General features: G+C 38.6%; 1 protein-coding gene across 1 annotated transcript in view; it reads right to left on the minus strand.

The window, feature by feature from the left end:
* Positions 1 to 19,074, minus strand: part of ARPP21 (cAMP regulated phosphoprotein 21) — a 198,099-nt gene extending 179,025 nt beyond the window's left edge. The window contains exon 1 of the mRNA XM_081933461.1: positions 18,863 to 19,074. The gene's annotated coding sequence lies outside the window, so the exon portion shown is untranslated. The remainder of the gene's footprint in view (positions 1 to 18,862) is intronic.
* Positions 19,075 to 21,037: the final 1,963 nt, after the last annotated feature.

Here is a 21,037-nt window from a genome sequence, read left to right on the forward strand (position 1 = left end):
TGGGAAGCTACAAGAGGTCAACCCGGCAGCGCTAATCTCTCTCCTAGATTCCTAAGAATTTCTGAGTTTCCAAGGCGTTTATGATCTTTAAAAAACGCCTCTACAGTCTAGTGGGTCAACAGGCTCAGAGAAAGCCTGCCCTCGACATCCGTAACACAACCCGGAACATTTTGTTGGTAGGAATATATGCACCTAACCAACAAACCAACAATTTTGGTGGTAGGAATATATGCACCTAATCAACAACAAGAAAGCTTTTATAAGATGCTTCATTTAAAATTTTTAGATTGGAATTTTAAGAGTATTCTAATAATGGGAGATTGGAATGGAGTGATTTCTCCAAGGATAGATAAGAGAACAAAGACTAAATTTACTGCCAAATTACCAAAGGCTTTTTTTGACTTACAAGACGACTTGAAATTAAAAGATGTTTGGAGGACACAACATCCAAATGAGATGGACTTTTCTTTCTACTCAGATAGACATAAATCCTTTTCAAGGATTGATTTTTTTTTTACTAACACCGGATTTACTTCCTAAAGCTAAGAAAACGAAGATATTCTCCAGGACACTAACTGATCATAGCCCGGTGTGGTTAGAAATTGAGTTAGGGAAGAGGCCAAGAAGGTCTTGGAGAGTAAATGAAAATTTATTTAGATATGAAAAAAATGTTGATGAACTTAAAAAACACATGAAGGAATTTTTCAGTTTTAATATGAATAAGGGTACTCCTATTGAAACAGTTTGGGATGCAAGTAAAGCTTACATGCGTGGGGTCCTGATACATATAAATTTCAAACATAAACAAATTAGATAGAAAAGGAGAATGGAATTGGAAGATGAAATAAAAAGTAAGGAACAGTTACTTATAGTAAACCCGAAAAACGAGGCGCTCCAGATGGCGTTAAAGTTGTTGAAAGATCAATTTCAAATGCTTATAGCAGAACAAACAGCAACTATCTTACAATTTGCTAAACATAACACTTTTGCTAATGCTAATAAACCTGGTAGGTGGTTGGCTTACACTTTGAGAAAGAATACGAATGACAGAATTATTGATAGAATTGAGTATGGAGGGAAGACGGTATATCAACAAGATTTGATTTAAAAATCATTTGTGGACTATTATGCTAAGCTATATGTACAGGATAATATACAGAACAAGTCAGATGATTTTTTGGAAGGAAAAAGGGTTACTAAAATATCTGTGCTTCAAAAGGTGAATTTGGAACGTCTGATAACTGCTGATGAGATTACTTTAGCTATAAATCAACTTAAACTAGCTAAGGCTCCAGGGACTGATGGTTTGACTGCAATGTACTATAAAACTTTACAACTGGAAATGATTGAACATCTTACACAACTATTTCGTAATATACAGCAAGGAGGTAAAATACCCTCCTCATGGAAAGCGGCTATTATCTCATTGATACCTAAAGACAAAGAGGGCCCTAAGAAACCAGAGGATTACAGGCCGATATCTCTTCTGAACACAGATTATAAAATATTTGCTAAGGTACTAGCCAACAGATTGATGCCGGTTATCCAAGAGATTATTCATCATGATCAAGCAGGATTTATTGAAGGCAGACACATGAAGGAGAATGTAAGGCAACTCATATATTTAATTGACTATCTTGATAAGAATAAGCAGATCTCTGCAGTGCTGGTCTTCTTGGATGCAGAGAAGGCCTTCGATCGAGTGAATTGGAATTTTCTAACCAAGACTTTGGAAAAGATGGATATGGGACCACGATTTCGGCAGGCGATTGGAGCAATTTAACAGCAACAAAATGCACAACTTATTATTAATGGAAATTTGTCAACAACTTTCGAGATACGAAAAGGCACAAGACAAGGTTGCCCATTATCTCCATTGTTATTTATTTTAACTTTGGAAGTCTTGTGGAACGCAATTCGGGACTCAAAATCCTTAGATGGCATAGCTATCAGGCAAAAGGAATACAGAACTAGAGCATTTGCCGACGATCTGGTTGTTACCCTTTCACATCCTTTGAAGTCAATAATCCAGATGAAAAATATCATAGTAGAATTTGGCATGGTGTCTGGGTTTAGACTAAATCAAAACAAAACGAAAATGATGGTTAAAAACATGACAGAGACTCAAAGAAAGAGACTTGTAAGTTTAGCAAGTTTTGAAATAGTCTCCAAGGTCAAATATTTAGGAATACAAATCACAGAATCAAATACAAAACTTTTCTTAAATAACTATGAAGTGTTGTGGCAAAAGATACAGAAAGATCTTGAAGTGTGGAAAAAGTTACAATTGTCTTTGCTTGGAAGGATCTCAGCAATTAAAATGAACATTCTACCTAGATTCATCTTTTTATTCCAGATGTATCATCTTAAATCAGATAAAACTTTGTTAAATTGGCAAACAACATTAAATAAATTTGTTTGGAAGGAGAAAAAACCGAGAGTAAAGATGAAGATTATGCAAGATACTCGTGAAAGAGGCGGCCTTAGACTCCCAAACCTTCTATTGTACTTATGAAGCTGCGGTAGCAGATTGGTTTGGGAAAACAAAAATGGATTTGCTGAATATAGAAGGCCATGATCTTGTTCTGGGATGGCATGCATATCTTTTTTATGAAGATAGGGTGGATAAAGTGTTTAACAATCATGTTCTCCGAAGTGCCCTGATGAGAATATGGAAGAAGCACCGGCCCAATTGGGATTATAAAATACCGCTTTGGTTGGATCTTGCAGACACCATGGGGATTATGAAGATTAAGTCACTCGGGGGTTGTTTATATAAAGATGTGCTTATCGCTGATGGGGACGAATGGAAGTTAAAAACTATGGAACAACTGTTGGAAGAAGGAATTATTTCAAATTGGTTACATTACATACAGCTACAGAAGAGATGGGAAGAAGATCGTAGGGTCGGTTTTATGGATAAAGAAGTGGAACTGATCAAGCAGATAAAAGAGACTGGCCCAAAACAAGTTAAAAGAATATATAATGTACTGTTAGAAAGAGATTCAGAAAGTGAACTGGTTAAGGATTGTATGATTAAATGGGCTCAGAATTTTGGTGAAGTGGTCATGTTGGAAACGTGGGAAAAAATATGGGTTCAGAATGTTAAATTTACACAGTCACAGAATTTAAGGGACAACTTTTATAAAATGTTTTACAGATGGTATTTAGATCCTAAAAAATTATCATGCATGTACCCAAATGTTCAACCAAAATGTTGGAGATGCGGGTGCCTAGATGCTACCTTTTTTCATGTATGGTGGACTTGCAACAAGGTTAAAGCTTTCTGGATAAAAATATGGTGGGTTATGCAAAATGTATTTAAGAAAAGAATACAATTTACTCGGCAAATGTTTTCATTGGGTATAACTAAGGACTTTACTAAAGGGGAAACAAAATTGGTTTTGTATATGTTCACAGCAGCTAGGCTGTTGATTGCGCAACATTGGAAAAAATATTTTTTACCAACAATTGATCAATGGATTCAGAAGGTGGCGGGGTTCACCGAAATGGCAAAAATTTCAGCTTTTTTAAGAGCTCAGAAGCAGGAGAATTATACACAGGAATGGGTAAAATGGATTGATTATATACAGAATAAATACCAGACTAGTAGGTATTATGTAACCTTTAGGTAAGAATGTTTAGACTGATAGATGATCAGAGTAAATAATACATGGGATGCTTGGAATTGTTAGAGTGGTGTATAGCGGAAGTCGGGGGGGGTTGAGTGGGAGGTGGGGGTGGGTTAGGGTGGAGGGTGGGGTAATATATACGCATAATTAAACTAGAAGATGGGATTAATGAAATATTGTTATTTTAAGAGAAATTTATATTATGATTTATATATGTTAAATTAACTTAGAAGATGGGATTAATGGGCTATTGTTACTTTAAGAGAAACTTATATTATGATTGTTGGGAGGTGAGGGGAGGGGGTACAATATGTGAATGAGTAATCTACTTTAAGACGGGGGGAGGGGAGGGGGTAAAATATTTGGTATAATATTTGAATGAGAAATTCTTTTTGGGTTGGGGGGAGAAGAGGGGGCATAGTATTTGAATGTGATTTACATTGTATGGTGGGGGGGGTTAAAAGGGGGAAAATTTGTTTGTATAAAACTTTTTCAATAAAAAAAATATATAACAATAAAAAAAAAGAAACAAGTCCATGGCCTCCCCAAATAGCTTGCCACCCTTAAACGGAGCCGAGGCCAACTTCCACTTGGCCTTCATGTCGGCCTGCCAGTGTCTTAACCATAACAGGCAACAGGTGGCAACGTTAGAGGCCATAGCTTGAGATGAAAATTTGGTGGTGTTAAGTGAGGCATCGGCTGAGTATTCAACCGCTGCGATGATTTTGTTCACGTCCTGGCGTGATCTGGTATCTCCAGCAGGGAGGGTGGCCAGCAGTTTGCGAGGCCAAAATAGAGCTGCCCTGCCGAAGTAGGAAGAGGCGGAAGAAGCCTTCATGGCCCAAGCGGTGACCATGTTGGTCTTATGACAGGCTTGCTCCACCTTCTTGTCTTCCGCCTTCAACCCTTCCAGCAGGTCAGTTGGGAGGGCCAAGGTGGAGGTCAGCGCCACTATAGGGTCATCCACCTGTGGGAGCTTGAGGAGCTCCTCCATGGCAGTCTCTACCGAGTAGAGCTTCTTGTCCACCCTGCTGGGATTAGCCATAATCCCAGGCTGGAGCCATTGGCGCTGGATGATGTCCAGGAACAACTGGGGTGCCGGGACTAACTCCTGGGGAGGGATGATTTCCTTGAAGAGTCCCTCGCCTGGATCCCCCGGCCCAATAGTGCCTTTGTCACTAGAATCGGTTGTAGTCTTATCCGATTGGGCGGGAAGTCCCATCTGGATGGCTGAAGCCCTTGCTTTAGTCAAGATAGCCTTAAACATAGAAGGCTTGAATAGGCCAGGGAAGGCGGGGTCATCGGGGGTCGGATTCTCATCTTCTGAGAGATCAGGGGCCTCCTGCCCAGCCTCCTCCTCATCAGATGCCTCACTGACCGCTGAGGAGGCCAGAGGGGAAGCCCTAGAAGCCAGAGGGAGAGTACCAGGGTTCGGCCCTTTAGCTTTGGTTCTGGTTAGCAGGGGCAAAGTTAATCCTAGCTGCTGGATACCACTAGCAATACCCTGTGAGATTGCTCTTTCAACCACCTCCTGCATTGCCAGGGGTAGGACAGAATTTTCCCCAGCCCTATGGTCAACTGGGGGGGATCTTCCCCCAACAGGGAGCAGGCCTCCTCCTCCTCCTCTACCTCCTCTAGTGAAGAATTGAAAGACCTGGGGGAAGCCCTGAAAGGATTGGATGAAAAACCAAAATCTCCTTCCTCAGCCAAGTCAGGGAGGGCTTCCTGCAGAGTCTGTTCCAAGGCACTCTCAGTAGGAACTGGTGGAACGGGCAAGGCTCTGTTTTGCACAGCCTGTGCACTAGATGCCTTCTGGAACTGTCTCTCCAGGGCGTTCTGTCTCCTTTCTGCCAATTTCTCTGCAGCTTTGGAAGTCTTTTTGGCTTGTGGCTGCTTCCCTTTTGCAGGGCAGCCTACACTATCTCCCTTTGCAGCAGGGTTGGCTTTGCTGCGCTTGCTGGGGGGGGGGGCTCAGCTGGGTCTCTGGCTTCAGCCACGTTCTTGTTGGCCATGGTACCTCTTTGCCCTGAAAAGAGCTTTAGAAGGAGCTGCTTCCAGTAAGTAAAGGCCCTGCAGGTAGGCCTCTTCTCCCCAGGCCAAGTCCTGATGGGAATGTGGCCTTGCTGGAACTTAATGCAATTAGCAGTCTTTTGGCGCCAAATTCAAGGTTCCAGGTAATGCAGATCAGCGTATTAGAGAAGCGAGGAACGGCCCGAGAGGGCCAAACTCCTTGCAGCCGCCCACACATTCTTCCTGGGGAGGGGGGGGAGATCCTGCCTGGCGACCCAGGGGAAATCCCAATATAAAGGCCCTCCTGGCGGCGATCTGCTTTGGGAGCAGGCTGCGGCAAAGTAACGGCTTGTAAATAAAGCGTGCCACTTTTTTTTTCCTTTCCAAAATGGCCACCGCAAGCTACAGAGCGCACCAGGGAGCTGCCTGCAGATCGGAGAGCTCAGTAGAGCTTACGATCAACGATTTAAAGGCCTGGCAGCGAATTCGAGGGAGACCTGACTACCTACCTGCCCTCAGAGTTCGTCAGCAGCCGCCAACGAGCCTCCCGGTGGAGCCTCAACCGCGGTGGTCGCGGAAGGCCATTGCGCTCCAAGCGCCTGTCCCACGCACTCACAAGCACTTTATAGTGATCGACTAAATTAACAGATCTACAACTAAGCTAATACAAAAATAATAAAAAAGAGGCTACACTAACTATATGGAGAGTTCAATTTGCTGCTCAAGGTCTGGAAACTCTCCAATTGCATCCTTTTAGGGCGACTGGGTTTTTAAAACTGAGCTCCTGGAGGGAGCAGGAGGCGGGCTACACAAAGATTTGAACTCAGTCCTTGGGCAGCAAGCTGAAGTTAACCCATGCTTGGACACTCCAAGCAGCGCCTAGGAGAATTACATGGTTGTAAATCTGGGTAAAGGTTATCCAATGGGCATTTTTTTTCAGAAAAGGGCAAAAAATGTTGCAAAATATGGTCAACTAACTGTGGGGCTGATGCAGCAACTGTAACTTTAATGATGGGTTGTAAGTAAATTTTTGAACTTTATAACTTTGAATGATCAAGTGACTGGTCAAAAATCAAGGATTATGTGTATCTGGCTTTTATAGGCTAGCTTGAAAGATAATTTCACATTATTATATATTGTAGTTATGCAATCATCACTATTCTGTCATGGATTACACTACCTTGGAATTCCTGAAACTTGGAATTGCTTACCCACTGTGCCTCCAGTCAACTATATGAATGTGCTGTGGAGAGCATGATACAAATATCACATTGTAAAGCCCATGATATATATACTTGCATCCAAATTTGGTGGTGGAATTTGCATTGTAATGCCATAGAAGATATATTTTATTTTTTGTCATTGAGTTATGTTGTGGTGACTATATGTTTGCTTTGTGTGTAGGGCAGTGCTTCTCAATTATTTTCTGTCATGCCCCCCCTAGGAAAAAGAAAACATTTCGTGCCCCCCCGCGCGACTGTAAATAGTATCATTTGTCTATAAAATTGTTATAAGTACACCTCTGCATAACACTGTATCCTTATTAACGGATAAGAGAATAAAAAAAGAAAGAAATGTGGATCAATTTACAACAAAGAATAGCTTTATTAACTGTAGCAGAAAAGATTTAAAGGAGCACAGGATTTAAAGGAACACAATATTAAAAAAAAACTTTAACCTGCAAAACAAAAATATATAAAATAATTTGAGCTGAGCCCCCCTTTACGGAGCCTCGCGCCCCCCCTGGGGGGCCCGCCCCACTATTTGAGAAGCACTGGTGTAGGGGGACAAATATGACTCTAAACTGCTGTAATGTTTGACTACTTATCTTTTAAATTAGCTTTTCTTCAATTTGGGAGGTACTAAATTATACATTGATCTGTTTCTTTAAAAATTCTATTATTTTGCATCAAAAAATTATTTTTAGCATTTGTTTTTCAATTTTTTACTATTAAATTCCATGCCTGTTCTGGAACTTTTCTCTCCTAACTACTGAAATCTCTGTCAGTATAAATTACAATAAAAATGTATTTTGATAGTACAGTCACACAGGCATGTTATATATAATGATTTAGTCATGCACATCAAGATTACTGAGCTGGCATAAATCAGTCTTTCTTTATTTTTTTTTGCTTAGATTACTACTATTTATTAATGGCATCCTGCAATTCAAAAAAAGTCCCCTTTTTTAAGATTCTTTTTTTAAAAAATCTTTTTGCAAAAAATAATTCTATATACATACAATCTTAATATGATGTACACCAGGTTATGTCATCTGATTTATGTTAATAATTCATCTTTTTTGTTTCCAAATTCTTCAGCCAACAGAATTCAAGACCACATTTTACTACTTAATATATCAGAAAAAAATGAACATTTCGATTCAATAAATTTGCATGTAATTTGAATGACTTAACTATAAGCAATTGAAAAAATGACTGATTTTCAGGCAGTTTTGTTAAAAATTCTATGAAAACAGGAAGTTGAAATATATTTAAGATCTCCATATAATATTTAACAGAAGATAAAAAGGCAAGCACATGTGGAGCTTCAATTGTTAATTTCATCTCCAAGTATCCTTGTTAAACATAGTGAGAAAGCTCATTTAGATAACTAACATTCTGTTTTTAAGCCTGAGCATTTCTTATTGCTGAGTGATAATTATTTTATTACTCATTATTACTAAGATTTCCAACGAATGTTGTCTTTTAGTTCAAGGAATTTGTTTCAACAGAAGGATGGCAAATTTTGCCACATTTCTATTGTAATTAACCACTTCCCTATGTCTGCTATGGAAGGTGGAGTACCTTCTCAACATGATATGTTTGATTGGCATGGATACCACAGCATGAAGCGAAACTGGTTGAATTCAGTCTTCCAGTCATGTCTTGCACTGAACCTAAAAACTATCTGTAATTGGTGGAGTGCATTTATACAGTAGCATTTTCAATCCATTACCTCTCTAATTAGATACCAAAAGTCTGATTTGGCATGGATTAGATGCTATATTATTAGGAAATGTGATAGTATTTTCTAAGGTTCTATTTTAAGCTATTTTACTGCAAACACAACTGTGCTTTTTCTTTAGATTAATCTAGCAGAGGATGGGCATGTTTTGAAAAGGATAAACATTCATATGAATCTACTGTGTAGCTCTTTATTCGCTTGCAAATCAGGAAAAAAGAGCATGGCTTTTGGGGTTGCAACTAGTTCTTTTAAATTAGGAAAAGTATAATAGAGACAAGAAAAAGCTAGCCACACAGCCTTTTGTGTTTTGAGAAATTTTTCAAAAATTCACTAAAGTTTGTTCATTAGGTTCCAATATTCCAAAAGGATTTCACTCTCACAAGTATATCCATATTTTTGTTGATATTCATGAAATTGTTTTATTATTTGAATTATAGCTGGTGCTTAAAAAAAAGGAAAACAAAATTGTGAATTATACAAAAAAAAAAAAACAATTGTACATACAGCCTGTAGATAACTGAAAAAGGACATTGGTCCTTATCTGAGACGCCTATTCTCATAGTGTGGAGGCAACCAGACTGGATTGACATCATCCACTCACTGATAGGACTGAGTCTGATGAAGCTGTTAAGCCATGCCCCTGTCACTAGACAGACCCAGCTTTTGCAAAGGAATTCTGTCAGACTCGATGTGCCATCCTCCGAGATAGTCATGCGGGTGCCCGGCGTCCATCTTGATGTATTGCTGATGTATTGCTCCTGGTGGGAAGTCCACAGTAGTTTCTAATGGTAAAGTCAGTTAATAATTACGGTCATAAATCAAAGGACCAGCCTTTCTTGGGAGAGGCTGGATGCTACCTCCACACTATAAGAATAGGCATCTCAGGTAAGGACCAATGCCCTTTCTCCATAGTGGTGGAGGTAGCATCCAGACTGGGATGTACTAAAGCTGGAGTTGTCTCCCTGGTAGGGTTTATACCGGGTCCGAAGAAAACCCCATCCTATGTACAGATTGGAGCACCTTGCAGCCAAAGGCCGCATCTGCAGAGGCAAAGGAGTCCAATTTATATTTTTTTTATAAAGGGACACGGGGATGCCCACGTGGCTGCCGTGCAGATCTCCGCTAAAGAGGCCTATATTGCCCAGACAGCAGAGGTTACCACACTCCTGGGAGAGTGGGCAGTTATCCTACCCAGTGCTGTCATAGACTGTGATTGATATGCCATGGCAATGCAGGCCCTCACTGTGGGGGCAGTTATTTTCTGGTCTAAAGAGGCCGGGACACAAGGACACAAATAGCGTCTCCGATTTCCTGAATGGCAAGGTTCTCTTCAGGGAGATCTTTAGAATCCTCATGTCCAAGGTGTGCCACTTTCTTTCTAGGTGATGCAATGGTTCCGGGCAGAAATTGGGAAGAATAAATTCTTGAGTCTGGTGAAAACCTTGGGCACACCTTGGGGATGAAGGAGGGGTCCAGGCGCAATAACACATGGTCTTGATGAAATATACAGAGGTCCACTCTGGTTGAAAGAGCCTGCAACTCCAATATACGCCTGGTGAGTTTATGGCCACCAGGAAGGCTACCTTCAGGGTAAGGAACCTCAAAGATACAGTGCATAAAGGTTCAAATGAGGAACCTGTGAGGGCATCTAGGACCTTAGGTAAATCCCAAGGGGGTACCTGTGTACCTTGGGTGGTTTGAAGTTAGTAGCCCCTTTCAGAAAACGCCACACGGTGGGGTGCTGGGTTAAGGACTAGAGTCCCCCACAAGTCAACACCAATGAGATAGCTGCTACTTGCCTCCAAACAGTATTTGGAGATAACCCCTATCCAGTCCATCCTGGAGGAAATCCAGGACCTGGGGGATAGTCCCCCTATTCGAGTCTAGAGTCTTAAAAGCACACCAGGAACAGAAGTCGAGTTGTATATTAGCCTGAATCGTCCGGATGACCCTGGTGGAAAATTTGTCCTCCCTCAGGATGCTCCGCTCAAGTGCCTGGCGGTCAGCTGGAGCCACTGGGGTCCGGATGCTCCAGTGACCCCTGGTTGAGGGAGATCCTGAGGGATCCTCCAGGATCTGTCCACTGATAGTCTGAAAATTGGCGAACCAGGCCGGCAAGGCCAGTGGGGGGCGATCAACACTACCTCTTCCTCCTCCTCCAAAATGGCAATTCTTATTTAACTGCCAGCTGCGCTGCTTTAAGTTGGAGGCTATCAAGCAACCGCGAAATGAGAAGATGGAGCCTACCTGCCTGTAGAACTCCTCCAGTACTCGCTTTATAACTCTGTGGGCGCTCCGCGCCCGCTTGTCCTTGCTGAGTTCGCCGCTCAACTTCTATTTGATAAAAGGAGTGGTGGAGCACTCTTACTGTGTCCCCGCGGCTTGTCTTTGAAGAAGAGGTGTGCAGTCTCCGGGTCTCCGCTGCGTTGCACTGAGCCTTCAGCTCCCATTCACAAATTGCCAAAGCCCTAGGTAAAGTGTGGAGCTCTACTAGGCTTCCTGAGCTCATGTCAGTCTTGATTTTGGGAAGCTGAACCTGCGGCTGTCAAAAGGCTGCTGAGGAGAATTCTGTCGTCACCCTACAGGCGCCAATGGTTACCTCTGGGAGGCTTAAGCCCTTACACCTCTTCCCTTAGCAAATACTCACAAGGTTTTGATCAGTTATTCTGACAAATGTCCAGATATATATTCATATAATGAGCAACGCTACTGGAGCAATGCTATGACACATCCATCCTCACTGAGGGACTGAGTCAAAAGCTGGGTCTGCCTAGCAACAGCTTCATCAGACTCAGTCTTATTAGTGAGCGGATGATGTCAACCCAGTCTGGGTGCTACCTCCATCACTATGGAGAACATAGTAATATTTTTTATAATGTTAAAGATGCAAACATGATAATTTAATGTTATTGTTCTCGTATAATGTTACTGTGTTTTACTTATTAATGGATAAACATTATAATCATTATGTTAGACCTAGGGAAAATCAACTGAACCTGGTTCCTATTAAATAAACTGGACAGTTATAATGTGTCTAATATATGCCAAAGAGGATATTTTACATCAATTTGTATTTGAACTATTATTGTTGGTGCTAACACCAACACTTTATACTCCAATTTTTGAGAAAAAACCCATAAACTATATATTCAAAAGAAAAATGTTACAATTATGTTGGTAAACACAAAGATATGCTATTCAAATCACTTTTGTCTACTGAAAAAATATTGCACAAAAGAATCTTATCACTTTTTAATTTAGATTCACAGATAATAAAAAGAAAGAGAAGCAGAATCAACAAATCCAAAGGCATGGTATGCAAATGTTAATCAAACATGTATTAACACAGCACTGAAAAAAGTGCACATTAACAATTAAACAATATATGTAATTAACACAGATTGATTAAGTCAAAAATTAACCCAACAACTTGACTGAGGAATTGTGCTAGAGAAAGGAGCTGTAGACCCTCTATCTATTTGGTCACAATCTTTCATATATATTTTTGTTTAATTTTGCTTTTTAAAATTAAAGAAAAATAGTGTATAATCTCAGGAAAGATTAATTTTAGGGGATACATTTAAGTGCTTGCATTCTATCGATTTTACCTTACTGTATTCCAACCCCCCAACACCACACTTTCAATTATGCATATACAAACCCATTACAATCGGTGATTCATTTTCCCGTATATTAAGTATGAGCAAGCTTGAACTGTCAAAAATTAAATTGATAGATGCTAAAAAATTAGAGGTAACTGAACAAATTAAAATTGCATCAAGTGAGAAAGTATAAATTAGAATATATATATATTTGTGTTAAAACCCCTGGTATGCCTAAATATGGGAGGAAGGTCACTACTCCCTCTTTCTGTCCTTCGGCTTATCACATAAGACCATGCAGGCAGAAAACCATATTTTTATTTTTAATGTGGTTTTCTGCCAGCATGGTCTTCTGTGATAAGCCGAAGGACAGAAAGAGGGAGTAGTGACCTTCCTCCCATATTTAGGCATACCAGGGGTTGTAACACAAATATATACCTATTTCCCTGGCTCAACTGATAAGGAAGTGACCCTGTGGCTTAGTGGCTAAGACTTCTGCCTAAGATATATACAGCCTGGGTTCAAATCCCAGTAAGGGTATGGCTAGCTGATGAGAGCTAATTAGCTCGAAATAGATCTATACTAGTCTCCCTTTATTTATTTATCAGTACAAATACAACATAAAATAAATAAATAAATAAATAAATAAATAAATAAATAAATAAATATATTTATTTATTTATTTATTTATTTATTTATATAGATACATTTATTTATTTATTTATTTTATGTTGTATTTTATGTTGTATATATATATTACGGTGAAAGTCCGAAATCTGGTGAATGTCGACATTCACCGGTGAATGTCGACATTCACCAATCTCACTTGGTGTATGTCCGAAATATTTGCTAAATGCCCTTATTTCTGACTTACACCGGCGAATGTCGACATTCACCAAGTACTAATGGTGAATGTTGGACATGTCGGAGATTTATTTGTTCTTCTCCGTATTTCGGTGACGTAACGTTTTCGCCTCTCTTTGCGAGAGGAGGAGTGCGAGAGGATCGCCTCTCTTTGCGAGAGGAGGAGTGCGAGAGGATCGCCTCTCTTTGCGAGAGGAGGAGTGCGAGAGGATCGCCTCTCTTTGCGAGAGGAGGAGTGCGAGAGGATCGCCTCTCTTTGCGAGAGGATCGCCTCTCTTTGCGAGAGGAGGAGTGCGAGAGGATCGCCTCTCTTTGCGAGAGGAGTGCGAGAGGATCGCCTCTCTTTGCAAGAGGAGGAGTGCGAGAGGATCGCATATATATATATATATATATATATATATATATATATATATATATATATATATATATATATATATATATATATATATATATATATATATATATATATATATATATATATATATATATCGCTTTCTATAGAAGTTATCATTTAGTATACACATATTCCCCAAGTTGCTATATTTTAAAAAGTACACTTATAGAATTTTATATAAAAATCTTCAACCAATTAATAAGATCAGATTTTTTTTGAGTTCATAATACTTTGCATATTTTTACAAAAGGGTTTAAATTAAACCGATGTTTCATAAACATTAATAATTTATTACAATCAAGTTCTTTCCAACAACTGAAGATATTTTCAGAAGTAAATAATATTTTAAAAGTCCATTTTGTAACAAAAGTTCCCAATGTCAAAAACACTGACTTATCTCTCTTAGTACTTGGTTTTCATATCCTTATTTCTTGCGCTGAAACATTCAAAGCATTTTATCTGGGCCCAATGAAAAATGGTGAAATCCATTTTAAAAAGTGAACAAATCTTAGTTTCCAGATTCATGAATTCCTCATTTTAAATAATTATAATTTCATATTCCTTTTTTATAAAAATATTAAAATTGTATATACACAAAGGAAACTATCCTAGTGTAAGTAATGTGTCTTACTGAGTAAAATAATTACGAAGACAAATGACTTATAGGATTTTACAATTATTTGCACTTATGGTTTCTAAATAGTTTCATAGGCTCTATATTTATAGAAATAACTTGCTAATATTTCTCCAAAAAATTCAATTGGAGTATTATGTATCTGAGCCAACAACATTTCTCCTATATTATACAGATCTTTATTTTAGGACGCTCACTTCTGTGGCATGTAAATATTGTATGATCGCATGTTTAAAAAATAGAATACTCTTTCTGTGCAAAATATTTCTATTATTATTCTGTATATGCATACAGATGAAACTCAAAAAATTAGAATATCGTGCAAAAGTTCATTTATTTCAGTAATGCAACTTAAAAGGTGAAACTGATTTATGAGATAGACTCCTTACATGCAAAGTAAGATAGTTCAAGCCGTGATTTGTCATAATTGTGATTACGGCTTACAGCTCATGAAAACCCCAAATCCACAATCTCAGAAAATTAGAATATTACATGCAATCAATAAAACAAGGATTGTTCATAGAACAATATCGGACCTCTGAAAAGTATAAGCATGTATATGTACTCAGTACTTGGTTTGGACCCCTTTTGCAGCAATTACTACTTCAATGCGGCGTGGCATGGAAGCTATCAGCCTGTGGCACTGCTGAGGTTTTATGAAAGACCAGGATGCTTCAATAGCGGCCTTCAGTTCTTCTGCATTGTTCGATCTCATGTCTCATCTTTCTCTTGGCAATGCCCATAGATTCTCTATGGGGTTCAGGTCAGGCAACTTTGCTGACCAATCAAGCACAATAATCCCACGGTCATTGAACTAGGTTTTGGTGCTTTTGGCAGTCTTGGCAGGTGCCATGTCCTGCTGGAAAATGAAGTCAGCATCCCCATAAAGCTCATCTGCGGAAGGAAGCATGAAGTGCTCCAAAATCTCCTGGTAGACAGCTGCGTTGACCCTGGACTTAATGAAGCACAGTGGACCAACACCAGCAGATGACATGGCTTCCCAAATCAGCAGACTGTGGAAACTTCACACTGCACTTCAAGCATCTTGCAGTGTGTGCCTCTCCATTCTTTCTCCAAATGAGATGCAAAAGTTGCTCGCATCAGAAAAAAAGGGCTTTGGACCACTGAGCAACAGACCAGGTCTGTTTTTCTTTAGCCCAGGTAAAACGCTTCTTACATTATTTGTTGTTCAGGAGCGGCTTGACAAGAGGAATACATTTGAAGCCCATGTCCCGGATCGGTCTGTGTGTGGTGGCTCTTGATGCACTGACTCCAGCCTCAGTCCACTCCTTGTGAAAGTCCCCAACACTTTTGAATGGCCTTTTCCTGACAATCCTCTCCAGGCTGCGGTCATCCCTGCTGCTTGTGCACCTTTTTCTTCCACACTTTTGCCTTCCACATAACTTTCTATTAATGTCCTTTGATACAGCACTTTGGGAACATCCAACTTCTTTTGCAATTACCTTTTGAGGCTTTCCTCCCCCTTATGGAGGGTGTCAATGATGGTTTTCTGCACAACTGTCAGGTCAGAAGTCTTTCCCATGATTGTGATTCCTACTGAACCAGACTGAGAGACCATTTAAAGGCTCAGGAACCCTTTGCAGGTGTTATGGCTTCATTAGCTGATTAGAGTGGGACACTTTGAGCCAAGAATATTGCACCTTTTCATAATATTCTAATTTTCTGAGATTGTGGATTTGGGGTTTTCATGTAAACCATAATCATCACAATTATGACAAATCACGGCTTGAACTATCTTGCTTTGCATGTAATGAGTCTATCTCATATATTAGTTTCACCTTTTAAGTTGCATTACTGAAATAAATGAACTTTTGAACGATATTCTAATTTTTGGAGTTTCACCTGTATATTTAAAAAAATTAAACTAAGCTTTTGACCAAGATAGCTGATGATCAATGGAAAATATACAATTTGATACTTTAGGTTAGATTAAAGTAGATCAGGTTCTACAATCAGTAAGAAAAAAACTGCTGAAGTTCCATTTGATGACTGAATTTCCCACTCAAATTTGTTTAGTGTTTTCATATATACACACAATATAAAAAGCAAGTAGACATGTATTTCAATGGTCAATTAACCACTCAATATATTCTAGGAAATATGACATACTCATTTTCTTGGATATTTGAACATAGACTTTTATGCCCTTTGAGTTCCAAATTCAGAATGTCCAAATTTGTGCATACATAAAAGCAAAATAACATCTTCTATGTGAAAGACTGTACTTTCAGATACATGAATGGAACCGAAGAAATTTGCTTGAGCAATGAAATTTTATTTGGATCACTTACATTATATTAAGTTAATTAAGCATGCAGAATTCAAGATACTATTTCAAACTATTAAAATGTTAAACATTTTGTGAAATGCAACTTCTATAAACAAATCCATACCTAAGGATTTTATATTCATTCATAATGCATTATAATAAATTTATATGGATGTTATTTTATCAATTAATATCACTAGGAGTTGTTGACTGCTGCTTTCTGCAAATATCAAAAAAGTGATGAATTATATGAACTGAGTAACTTGTAATACATAGTACATAGATATAATATGTAACTACATCATTCATGCTTTTTATTTAAATATCAGGCATTTCTTTCACACTTAAAACAACAGTCATTCACAAATATGTTTATTTTATTATTTAATGGAGCCATTTTATAGCATTTTATTAGGTCATACTCAAGAAATAATACATTTTACAACTTAAATTGTTTTATAATATAAAACTTACATATCTTTTAGAAGACTCAAACTTTTTTCTATATTTTATGTTTTCTCCAAGTACTAAACTTCTTTTATTTAGTTCTTATGTGAAGATTTTACAAAGATTTTCTTAAAAGACATATAAAATACCCAACCATTATTTTAACACTATAAATCGAATACTGTAGTAGCAGAATTCAAATAATGATTCACTATGTTTCACAGACAGCTTTTACCTTTGTTTTTTTTAGTAGCCATAGCCAATCACCACTCTCCTCTTCAATTATGCTTCTTTATGGTAGACTGAGATGCTTCTTCATTAAGAAGCATTACAAAGAGTACACACCCTAAGTCAGAAGTAGAGCATGCTCTGACAGTGCTAATGCTACAGTTCTCAAGTTAATAGGGCTCAGTTGGAAACAGAATGAAACCATTGAAAAATTAGTAATTTGCAAACTTAATTTGGTACACCTTACCTTAAAAACAATATTGGTTTATTTTTTTTTGTTAGAAAGTAGTTTGAATCAAACAAATTAAAATATAAAACACCAACATCATTCTTACAGTTTATCTGTTGTATTTTAAGCAATGGATAAGCAGTAGGTAAGCTGTTCTAAATGGACTTAAAAACAATGTATTTGCTCACCAACTTTTAAAAAACTGGACAGAAGTAACACTTAGATTTACATCAAATAAAAAGATAAAAGCATACTTTAAGGGAATATTGCTTAGCTTATATCAGTTAATGTAGCTTAGTTGGATAAGTTCTCAGCATGAACTTAGATATATGGGAGGCGAAAAAATGAATCCATGCATTATATATGTCTTTGTGTGTGTGTGTGTGTGTGTGTGTGTGTGTGTGTTTTCGTAGATTTTCAAGATCAGCATACACACACACACACAAATACAAACACACACATACATACACAAAACATCTGACAAAATTTAGACTCTCAGAACCAATGTATAGCATGACAGCAATGAAGAAATTGCAAGCAATGAACACTGCAGTCTGCCAATTTCAAATACTTAAATGAGATGCAGAAAGCTTCACTTCCATGACATCATGATGCTAACCCAAATATGCTACTTCTTACCATATCAAAACACAGATGTTTAGTAATACGATTATCTGAAAAACAATGTCTATTATATTATTAGACTTCTGTCTGTCTTAAGTAAACGCTTCAATGACTTTTTTGGCATTTTAAGCAACATATAGAAGGAGTGAGGAAAATATAATAATAATCACAATAATAATCATGTTAGGAAATATTTGTAACCATTTTAATGTTAAAGGAATTATTTGAAATTTTCCTACATGTAATTTCAGAAGTTATGATAAAAAAGAGATATCAAATTTAACTTCAAATGTTAAAGAAAAACACAACACTGCTGTATATTGAATCTTAACTGCAAGCAAATCAGGCTGAAAGTCACTTATTTCTATAATATTTGCCTGTCAGAGAGTTTGAATGTTGCTCCTAAATTATCTATCTTCTATTATTTACGATAGAATTACCATAGATGCAAAAAGCATGTAGCAAGATAAAAATCTGGTACTAATGAGCTTGGAGATAAGTGGTACAGAATCTTTTGCTCAGCTGGCAAACTTTTTATCTATGTTTTTTTGTTTTTTGTTTTTAAAAATCAGTTTTGAAACGCACCTATTTGAATTTAAAGTTACCTAAATGGTAGGCGTATCTTTCAAAACGAAGCACCGAAGTACTCTGAACATTCAAGGAACAGTAATGTACTGCTATTTCAAAACCCTGAGGTTATATATAATACGCTAAAACAATGTCAGCCAGACTTAGATTCAGTTCACAAGTCTTTTTCCCTCCTCGTGTGTCAGACCCAGACCCTAACCCTAACCCTGAGCTGGCCAAATCAAACACGCAGACATAGCAAATGATTTCAAAGACAGGACAAGAAAGCATAGGTTGTACAAATGGTACAGAAACATAACATGCGGTAGGCACGTAGATATAGGTTGTTGGGGCGGGAAGTGTCTTGGTTTTACCTTGAGTGAACACACTGGATATGGCTCCAGCGTCTTGATGAAATTTGAGGCTATTTGTTTTCCTGAAAACATGGTCTATTCCCGCCTCCTCTTTCTTCCTGAGTTGCTGAGCTGTTACTACGGCACTTGGCGCTCTTTCTCCGGGGTTGGTGTCTTACTGTGCGCCTCTTTGTACTAGTGTGCACTGCTCACTTCTTCGGCTGCAGGGCTATGATTCTGATTGTAATAAAGACTACAATATTATCTCCCTTTCCTCAGATTTTTCTAGAAGTAACCCTTATTGTCTTTTCCTAGATCCCGCCGAGCCGCCCGGTTCATCTGTCTCCTCTCAGAACCTTTCTTAACCCTCTGCTTTGGCTTCTTCGATCCACGCAAAATCTCCCCTGTGCTTCTCTCTACACCCGCTTTCCTCACCCCTCTTCTTTTTCCTCTATTTCTGTCCGCTCCCACCCTGTGTGTGGCTGGCTGGCTCTCGCGTCCCTTCTAACGCTTTGTCTCACTTCACTACTATCTGCTTGCTAGTCCCGGTTCTGCCTCTTCTTCCACCTCTCCCTTAGCCTCGCTTCTCCCCGCTCACACGGCGGACCAAAGACGACATGCTGATCGCTCTCCCACCTCGCCGGTCCGGTGCACTTTGCTCTCTTGCGCGTCCGTTCATTCTGTCAGAGCAGCGTCGACAGCGAACAGTAGCGAACTGACTCCGCCGCTATTGGGATGGGCGATCGGACCGAGGGGTGACCTCCCTTTTTATTAACTCCACAATCGGAAGTCCACATGGCAAAGCTAGCTCCTGCTTGCCTGTGTGCTGTGAGTGCTTGTGTGCGCGCGCCCATTTGGTGGCATCCACCCCCCCCCTCCAGCCGCACACGCGCCGGCCCAGCCTCAGCCTGAAGCTGAGACACAAAGCATATGAACAACACTAATCAGGAAATCCATTAATCTCTGCAATTTCTTTCGCTCGGTTGTCTTCGTGTTCTCTTCTCCCATCGCACAAATCTATAAATCCTTCTTCTACCAGAATATTAAAGTAGAATTTTTATTTTAAATGTATTGTTTCTTCTTCCACTTGCTTTTCCTTTGTCTCCTCCAAATAAAATTACATTGTATTTCGTTTAATTCGCCCGAATTTTATACGTGTGGTGGGGGGAGAGTCATCTGTTTTCATTGGGAGAGATTGTATTTTCTAATAATAGCTATTTTACATTCATAATTTTGTTTTTAAAAGATAGCCACATATTAAAATACTTGAGTTCCATGGCATCATTTGTACTGAATCTGAGATATATAAGATGTGTGGTGTAATGTCTTTTAAATGATAAATAATCATCAAATAATCTATGTAGAGTATTTGGAGGGATGTTCAGAACCAATGCAATTCTATAGTGAATTTAGTTCTGAAATTTGATCTTGCAATTGATCTATTTAATCTTTTAATGAGCCAGCCTAGAAGAAAGTTATATTACTGCTGTTTAAGTATATTGCACTGCACCAACTTTACCAAACCATCAACCTAGAAAAATATATAATTGATTTATCATTTTTGCAATACACAAATATATCATTTATTTACTCAACTGAATATTTTCAGTATGCTCATTCTGTAACCAGCAAACAGAGGTTTTCACCTCCTTTTGCTAGTAGATATTAATTGTAGTAAAATAATAGCTATGCTATGCTATAATAACCATATCTAGACAACCATATCTAATTGCTAAGGATCATTTACAAGAAAACCAGCAAACCAGCTGCTCAAAGAACACATGTTGTAGTGAATGTCCTGTCACATCTCACTACAGCAATCTGAAAGTAGATAGAATTAATAATTATGGTTATTCACATTCAGTGATTTAATCATATAAATGATAAATAGAAAGCAAGCATAAAATACAGTTTTCTTCCCTTTTGCTGAGATTATTAAGTAAAAAAAGTTTCCTTTGAAAAAACATTGGAGCTGGTTAAATTGTTTGTTAAATTCATTTATGGGATAGAGCAGGGGTCAGCAAACTGCAGCACTGGAGCCGCATGTGGCTCTTTCCTCCCTCTGCTGTGGCTCCATCACCGGTCGGCACCACAATTTTGAGAGGAGCTTCCGGGGGAGGGGGAGAGAAGCACAGTGCGCCAGGAGAAGACTCTATGGCAAGGAGAGAGTTTTCCAGTTGTCTCCATAATTGATAG

This window comes from Natrix helvetica (genome assembly GCF_964273705.1).
Source record: "Natrix helvetica genome assembly, chromosome: Z".
Classification (NCBI taxonomy): domain Eukaryota; kingdom Metazoa; phylum Chordata; class Lepidosauria; order Squamata; family Natricidae; genus Natrix; species Natrix helvetica.